Consider the following 8,914-nt stretch of genomic DNA (forward strand, 5'->3'; position numbering starts at 1 on the left):
ATATATTTTGGATAATGATTGGTTATTATTATACTTTTATTTCTACCTTATATATACTGGTTATTGCAATGAAATTAATTATTTATATACCGACATTTATGTGAATGGTTATTAGGTTATAAACATTATCAAAACAATATATTTGTATCCAATGAAGTTAAATGAAAAAGAGAAACATTTACAAATAACTTCACTTGGTATTCTTTGCTTGAATCTTCCCATTGATGTTTAGGATTGCAATTGATCCGTTTCTTATTGGAATATGTGTATACTGTGTGTATGGCCTTGAGGTAGCCCTAATTCACAAGCATTATAAGCTATCTTTGCTTACCAAGTGAATTTAAATTTCCCCCCAATGCACAAGCAAGTGGCTATCAGGACTCAGTAGCTGAGTGGATAACGCGATGGCGTTTGAAGCGAAAGGTACTGGGTTCGAGTTCCGGAGTGAACAATAACTCTGAGATGCAGGTACATCCAGCTGACAAGTCCCAAATAAGACAAAACGCACATCTTGAGTTCCACTGCTAGCCAGTCTCCATCTTTGCTTATTTGGAAATAATGTTGCTTAAGAATTAAAAATAAAACTGTCTGATATAAACGATGTGAAAATATTCAACCTTTTTTTCGATGTTCAATATGTATACAATATTGTGCATATCAGATTTTTCTATTCATTTAGTGGATGAGTGATACACATGGAAGCATTGCTTTCATTAAGAATCTCATTTCAGTATCTGAAGTCATCTATATATATCTTCTATGAACACACCACTGAATTATATCACAAATCGCTGGATAAAAAAACTAATAAAAAGTGAAAGTTAGGGCTCAGAATAAAATTTTCAATTTAAAAACATGCTCTTAAACGTAGTATTCGCCTATCAATTTATCAGAAAAAATACTCGGAACTACATGGTACCGGACATATATTGAACACTGAAAAAAGAATGCACTGCATGTCCATGGACACGTCCCTTATTTCACACAAAAGTCATGTCATTGAAACTGGTAAGGAATAATTGGTTAGAAATGCATTTGAGTGGAACTGAATGAGAATTCTACAAAGGTAATATATACTGCTTACTGTTCTACGATGTCTCACAACAATAAGTCACTGTAAAACTTCAGGATACATTCTTCTTAACTCATGTTCATAAATGAAATCATTTTCAGTAGAAAAATAAACAATTTATTAAAATTTATTCAACTGCTGTCGGTGGAAAATTCAATCACTCAAACCAAGCTTACACGCACAAACTACTGAAATAATGACGTTCCTCAAAATAATAATACATTTTTCTGAGTCCAACACAAAACAACATCATTTTCGAACTCATTATCAAGTAATCCTTCAAATAGAAATCAATCTGCTTACAATTTTTATACACTATTATATTATGAACTTCAAAGACAAAATAGTATTTAAACTGAATTGTAGTTATCTAATTCGATCGAACAGTATAAAATTTCCTCATTCGTTTTCTCAGTTCAAGTATAGATGCGACTTTGTAAAATACAAAGTCCTGTGCAGGAAAGAAAAGACAGATAATGATTGGTAAACAAATATGGATAGTGGCTAGCAGTGGAATCCACGACGCGCGTTTCGTCCTGTTTGGGACTCGTCAGTTGGATGTACCTGCATCTCAGAGTTGATTTTCACTCTGGGACTCGAACCCAGTACCTTTCGCTTCAAACGCCATCGCGTTATCCACTCGGCCACTGAGTCCTGATTGTTAGTACATAATATGACAATTTAAGACGAGTCGTAATAAGTAGTAATGACTTGCTTTAAATTCAGCGAAAAAATATATTTTCATCTGCACAGTCGTGTTTTATAGTTGTTTAATAAACAATAATACACTGAAAAACAGTATGGGATTGTATCAATATTAGTGTTCGATAAATTTGAGTGTCAAAGTGGATTGGTTAATAATCTACATGTAAATAGTTGTTTATAGCTCGGCAATTATGGATTATCATGAGTATGGGGATATGAAGATTGTTGAGCTTTATTGAGATCATGAACCGATCTAAGTTAAACAACCAATGAGAGTCTGGAAGCACTGAACGACCATTTTGTCCTAGTGTGAGACTCTTCGGCAGCGAGTACACATCATTGCAAAACTGTGAATAGAAACTAGGATCTTCAGCCTCTTTTGAGAAGATAATTGTCAATTTGGTAAATGTGAAGAAAAACCTAGAGGTAATAATGGTAAATGAATAGTTATGACCTAAGATGAATGTGAGATTAAATATCACTTAAAACTCTGAGCTATTGAACCCTTTGAAGTACACAAGATTTTGATCCATAATCTCCTTTCACGTTATGTATACAACCGTTTCGATGATCTTAGAAAGTAATTTCAGTAAAGAATCAATTTCCAGAATAAAACTATTAGATGATTCGCATTGTTGTTTTAACAATTAGACAAGGTAATTCTCCGAGATGCATTTAGAAATTTCTTTCCTTTTCCCGATGTTACCTGTTTCACAAGAGGAACCTACCCTACAGATTGACAACTTTACGAATCAGACAAAAAGTCACACATCCATAAATGAGAAGCCTATTAGAGGAAAATCTTAATAATCTGCAAAACAGAATGTTTTTCTTAAACATCCTGTTCCAACAACCTTCCCTTCAAATGTAACAAATATCGATGTGGTATTTAACAAATTTTTTATTTTGTTGTAGACTGATGTAGCAAATTGAAATTTCTAATGTCTTTTCAAGATTACAAGCATATCGTATCAAGGGATGATTTTTCGATAACTGTTTGTAATGAAATACATGCTCTGTCATAGCAGGTATAAATGTACCAGTCAATGTATCCAGTCAATAATCCATCTAATCAACAGATGTTAAAACAATAATTTGATGACTGGATTACATTAAATTAGACAGAATGTCTAAATAAATATTTAGATTATTTCCAAACAACTTTTCATTGAATACTTCAAGTTGGTTAAAATAGTAACTAGGCATATGTCTTGTCTTCCCCCTTTCACCTGTACTCTGAATTACCGGGGAGTTGATGTTTTGTGTTTAATTTCAATACTTAATATCCTACTAGCTGTTTGAATTTTTACTTAACCAGACATAAATATAAATGTGTATAGTAACGAATGAAAGTAATTGTATGAACATACCTAAAATAAATATTACATTTACGAGCAATAAATTGATTTCTATTGTAAAGAAAAGAATGTAAACCTGATTAAGTAAATGAGATATCAAGAAATGTCGCACATTTTTCCCTTCATTTAGTTGGACAGTACTACACATAAGGATGAATTTCTCACTGAGGATTTCATTTCAGTCATCTGAAACTATCTACATATGTCTTCTATGAACAGGACACTTTAGCGCAACTCAAAGATGTAAAATTGAAAATAGTAAATAAATTGAAAGCCAGAGATAGAGATAAAATTCTCGTTGAAAGTTATGCTCCTACATACAGCATTCACTTAGTAACTGAACAGAAGAATACTCGAAAATCCATAATAGTGCACATATATTGAACGCTGTAAAGCAGATTTAGAAACCTTCCCTCAAATGATATAACATATGACATTAATAACTCACCATTAATATGATAATGTGATGTTAACAACTATGATATTTCTGCTATAAATTAGTTTGAGTCTGAGTAACAATTCGGTTGTAGACTATGAGTTTATTTCGTCCTCAGCTTTAGTAGACACAATAGTTTAAATAACAAACATTTAAAATTGCAGCCAAGTACAGTTTACCCGTCATGATGCAAAAATAAAACTGACGCTTTACGATGTCAGTTGATTTAAACATTAAGTCGACTAATATACTCAAGTACTTTTTTCAAAGCTTCTTTAAACAACTCATTTGACTTGATTGCTTGGATCTTCCAATCGATGTTTTGGACTGTAATTGATCAGTCTCTTTTGACATATGTGCATCCCGTGAGGATCGCCTCGATATTATCATTACGTCACAAAAATTCCGAGTAGAGATGGATGGTAGCTAGCAGCGGAATTCAGAACGCGCATTTCATCCAACCTGGGAATCGTCATCTGGATGTGCTTCCACCAATGAGTTGAACTCAGTGGTTAAGTGGATAAGGCGATGGTGTTTAAAGTAAATAATACCAGTTTTGAGTCCCAGAGTGAATATCAAATCTGAGAGGCAGGTACACGAATATTTAGACACCTTTCTTGAAAATTTTACGTTATTATTTTAAAAGTAGATTGTATGTCCATCTTAATAATCCATTCAAAACAAGCAGTAAGAAAAATACCGAAAGTCAGCACTATCTGTGAGTTACCCTACACATGCTCAACTTTACTATTCAGTCCCTCGGAGAATCTCTGTGTGATGTTGACAATCTTCTCAGATTGATATGGAATAGATTGAATATAGCTAGCTTTGCAATCCAGGGTGCGTGTATCACCTATTTGGGAATCGTCAGATGGATGCACTTGCATTCCAGATTTGATGCTCACTCCGTGACTAAAAATCAGTTTTGTTTGCTGCAAATTGAATCATCTTGTCCAGTTAGCTACTGAGTTCAAATAATCACTCAAATGCTCAACGCATGAAATTTAATCAAATTTTAAATGAGTTGGATTATCCTGTAGTTGATATTTTTGTTTTCTCAAGTATTCCATAGTGTCGAAAAAGATTTCACAAAGTTCTTCTATTCACACCGTTGAATGTTTTCTCATAATCATGAAAGCTGATTTACAGTGATGATTTCCATTTTTCAATATTGGTTTAGCTAGTGTATGATCTATCCTTGAAAGGGCCAACTTCATGATATCAAAGTTGGGTGTCAATTCAGCTACACCGTTAAAGAACTGGCTTAGTTTTCCGTTGAGCATCTGAGTAATTATCTGGACTCAGTAGCTAACTAGATAATATGATGGAATCCGCAGAGAACAATACTGATCTTGAGTCCCAGAGTGAGTATCAAGTCTGGAATACAGGTGCATCCATCTGACGATTCCCAAATAGGTGATGATTTCCATTTTTCAATATTGATTTACCTAGTATATGATCTATCCTTAAAAGAGCCAACTTCTTGATATCAACGTTGGGTGTCAATTCAGCTACACTGTTTCATTTTAAGAACTTAATAAAATGATAAACCGATTAGATTACTTTCAAAAATGAAAACGGTAAATAGAATAACACTTAGGGTTCCAAAAAACTTATTGTTTTAATGCTCTTCTTTTACCCAATATAAAGTTTAAATTTATACATCTTTTAACCCATGATTATTTAATTAACAAATATAATTAATTATTTTTCCCTATTGTTTTCTTTTCATTTTCTTCCACCCAACCGACCATCATCAATAATGAAAGTATAATTTTCAACAAAGACAAGGAATATATACTATAATGATTAAACGCTCTAAACTACCTTTATTTAGGTATTTGTTTTAATAAAGACATAAAAAAAAACGCATTAATTCACTCTCTGTTCTAATGAATATGCGACTGTTAATTTTCACGTATAATTATAGATCCGTAAGTCGGCTATAATTTTTAACAGTTTAAATTTTATTCTGATCTCAGATAGGCTACTGTTGAAAACCTGGAAGCACTGGATGGTCATTTCATCATAGTATGGTACTTCTCGGCAACGGATATCCTCGATCTTGCAGTTGGGAATTAAATACAGTAACTTCAGTCTTACGCGTGAACCCTGAACCTATGAACCACTGACACGGTATCTAATAATGTACAAATTTGATTTCAGTCAATCTACAATATTACACAACTCTCATCTATTACCTGCTATAAATAACCGTCTTGTAGACAATCTGATTGAACCACAGTGATCACGAATTATCATCTTGATGATAGTTACTAGTTGATAAAATGATTATTGTAAGTATAGGGAAATTTGTAGCGACTGTAGGATTTTTATAGTTTAAATCATGAAATGATCTCAAATTTTTCTTTTCTAAAAAATATTTTAAAAATTTAATCATTTAACATGTTTCATGACATTTGGTTATGCAACAAGGTTGAAAATATTGTAAGCAAAAATGAATAGTGACTAGCAGTGGAATCCACAACGCGTATTTCGCTCTATTTGGGACTCGTCAGTTGGATGTACCTGCATCTCAGAGTTGACGTACACTCTGGGACTCGAACCCAATACCTTTCGCTTCAAACGCCATCGCGTTATCCACTCAGCTACTGAGTCCTGATAGCCTCTTGCTTATGCGATGGGGTGAAGTTTAAATTCATTTAATATTGTTTGTTTGAATCGAGGTAATACGCACAGTATACACATATGCCAATTAGAGATTGACCAGTCGCAGTCCTAACACATCGATGGGAAGATTCAAACAAACAATACTAAATGAATTTAAGGTTGAAAATATATTATAAACAGTATAAGGATCATCAAATTCTCCGTAAATTAGATACTTACCATATTTTGTATTCTACCCATCAGGTTATATATGTGGTGTTTGTAAAGCATACTATATTGTATGTTTCACTCTTGAAACGGTGAAGAAGATTTGCAGCATAGTGGATGCTTTAAATATTATTGAGTTCATTCTAATTGTATGTAAAATACACATCGCGTTAATACTTTACTCGAAAGCAGATTGAACATAATGATAAATGTAAAATCCTCCATGGTAGGAGCATTTAGCTAATGACTGTTAGTCTAAACCATATATCTAGATACAAAAAAACCTGGTGGAGGTCCATGTGATAACTACAATCAGTGATAGAAAACTTTAAGTGACTTAGCTCAGATGTATTCACTGTTTAACTCCCTTTCGATTTTAAATTCCAGTATCCCTTCATATATACACATACACTTTGTTTCTTTTTTCAAAACATATCCCTAAGATTTAGTCTTCTTTTATCAGTAATACAACATTATTTCAATCTCTTCTATTATTTTTATCTCATTATAATAATGTGTCATGGAAACTTGAGCCAACGTACATTATCTATACCCCAAACCCTACATTAATAATCTCTGTTTATCTACTGTATGGTCACCAAAAATAATAACCTCATTTGAAACAATAAACATAATGAAAAATGACCAGTCCATTCCTTGTTTATCTATTCTTCGACCACTGTATCATCATCAAATGTTTCTTTCACAAAAAGAAAACAATATCACGAAGGGGAAAGACAATACAATCTATTTGACAGATACTCAACCTAGTAATTTTTTGTACATAAATCAACAATTAAATGGATCCATGAATGAATGATTATTAGTTTAATGAAGTCAATGACTATGTCACGTTAGTTATAAAAAGATAAATCAATCATATCTATATTATGTGTGTGTGTGTTTTTCGTCATACCAATAATCATCATTAGTCTATAAAAAATATAAACGTGAAAAGAAACCATTATTGTTTGTTATTCGTGTAGAATTTAATTAACCAACCGATTTTTATACAGATTAATGTCGATCATATTTAAAACTGCGAACGTTTTTATTATTCGTAAGTGTTATTTGACTAATATTTAGCATATATATATATGATGATACAGATCATGAATCAATGAATGTTAAACTACCATTTGTAACTTGGAAGAACTGGATGGCCATTTTGTCTTAGTGAAGAACGAAAATCCACATCAGTGCGCATCGACGATTCCTCATTAGGGTTTCGAACCCAGGATTTTCGGTCATGCGCGAAGGCTTAATCTGTGGACCACTGAGCCGGTATCCAACGGTGTTAATGTCTAATTTCGACCATCTTTTATTGTCTGAGGTAGATACCTGTCTGTTTTTGACAAGTATTAGCTCCACTGGTCATTGCTTCTCACTAGAACTCCGAGAATTCCCTTATGAAGCTAATCACTACTGAGAACATGGTAATTATCAGTGTGAGGTTGTGGTGATTGTTAGGTTTTTAACTGAGATCATAAATTTCTGAATGTTAGACGACCATTGAAAACCTGGTAGCACTAGATGGCTGTCTCGTCCTAGTATATATATATATATATGCAAGGGTGAATATAATTTCAATGTCAAAGAATACAACCTGTTTTCGGTATGAAACAAAGTTATCATTATTCATCATATTTAGAAGTCTTTTATACCGAAATTTTAGTTAAGTGGTATATGAGAAAAAATTGATTGTTTATATTCAATTTGTGTGAATCTCCAAAGATTAAAGCTTCACTGATAACTAAGAAAAATAGGAAAAGTGAGGACGAAATCCCCGGGATGAATCACATTAGGCGAAAAGACCTATTTTCATTCAAATTGAATTCAAAGATAATTACTCTGCAGTGACATTAAACAGAAGATTAAAAAATCACATTAACCTGAACGTCTCGTGAAGTCAAGTTATTTATCTCGTGTAAACTAATATATTCCTTACAAGAACAAAAGACCTATAAATACCTCTTTCATTTTACTCCCAACTGCGTTTATAGATATACATCTATCTGTCAAAGCAACTTTTTCAGTAGAACAGAATTATGAGTTAGCGTTCAATTGTATGAACACATTCTAAATTGTCCTAAGCTAATAAAATTAAAGCCTTTTAGTAGTGCTATTTCGAAGCATCTTTTCGACTCAGGATATCAAATTAGTATACTGTAATCTTTCAGGACTCTCAATCCACAATCAAACTCTATTCTTCTTAAATTTGTCGAAGTCATAGCAATCAAACGTCTCAATTCAGATTTAGGTATTCGAAAGGAAACACTGGAAAATCTTTCCTTACCATGGGGAAGTTATCATGTTTTTTACACCATTCTCGTAAATTTCTCTCTGTTATTTTGATTGCATAAACTCTAAATTCATAATTTTATTTTTAACTGACTTATTTCTTATCAGAAGGAGCTTTTGTGGAGTTTTAGTATTTTCATAGTTGAAAGCGTAAGTCAATTGAAGCTAGACCACTAGGGAAAACCTGGAAGCACTGGAAGCACA

At 32.8% G+C, this 8,914-nt stretch overlaps 3 non-coding genes across 3 annotated transcripts; 1 reads left to right on the plus strand and 2 right to left on the minus strand.

The window, feature by feature from the left end:
- The first annotated feature begins 381 nt into the window (after window positions 1-381).
- On the plus strand, window positions 382-448 carry Smp_tRNA_01525_Gln_TTG.1.1. The gene has a single exon. It is a non-coding gene (tRNA).
- A 1,206-nt stretch (window positions 449-1,654) lies between these two features.
- On the minus strand, window positions 1,655-1,723 carry Smp_tRNA_00910_Pseudo_TTG.1.1. Its single transcript has one exon. It is a non-coding gene (tRNA).
- Window positions 1,724-6,117: 4,394 nt separating this feature from the next.
- On the minus strand, window positions 6,118-6,190 carry Smp_tRNA_00491_Pseudo_TTG.1.1. The gene has a single exon. It is a non-coding gene (tRNA).
- Window positions 6,191-8,914: the final 2,724 nt, after the last annotated feature.

Source organism: Schistosoma mansoni, chromosome 1, assembly GCF_000237925.1.
Source record: "Schistosoma mansoni strain Puerto Rico chromosome 1, complete genome".
In the NCBI taxonomy this organism is placed as follows: domain Eukaryota; kingdom Metazoa; phylum Platyhelminthes; class Trematoda; order Strigeidida; family Schistosomatidae; genus Schistosoma; species Schistosoma mansoni.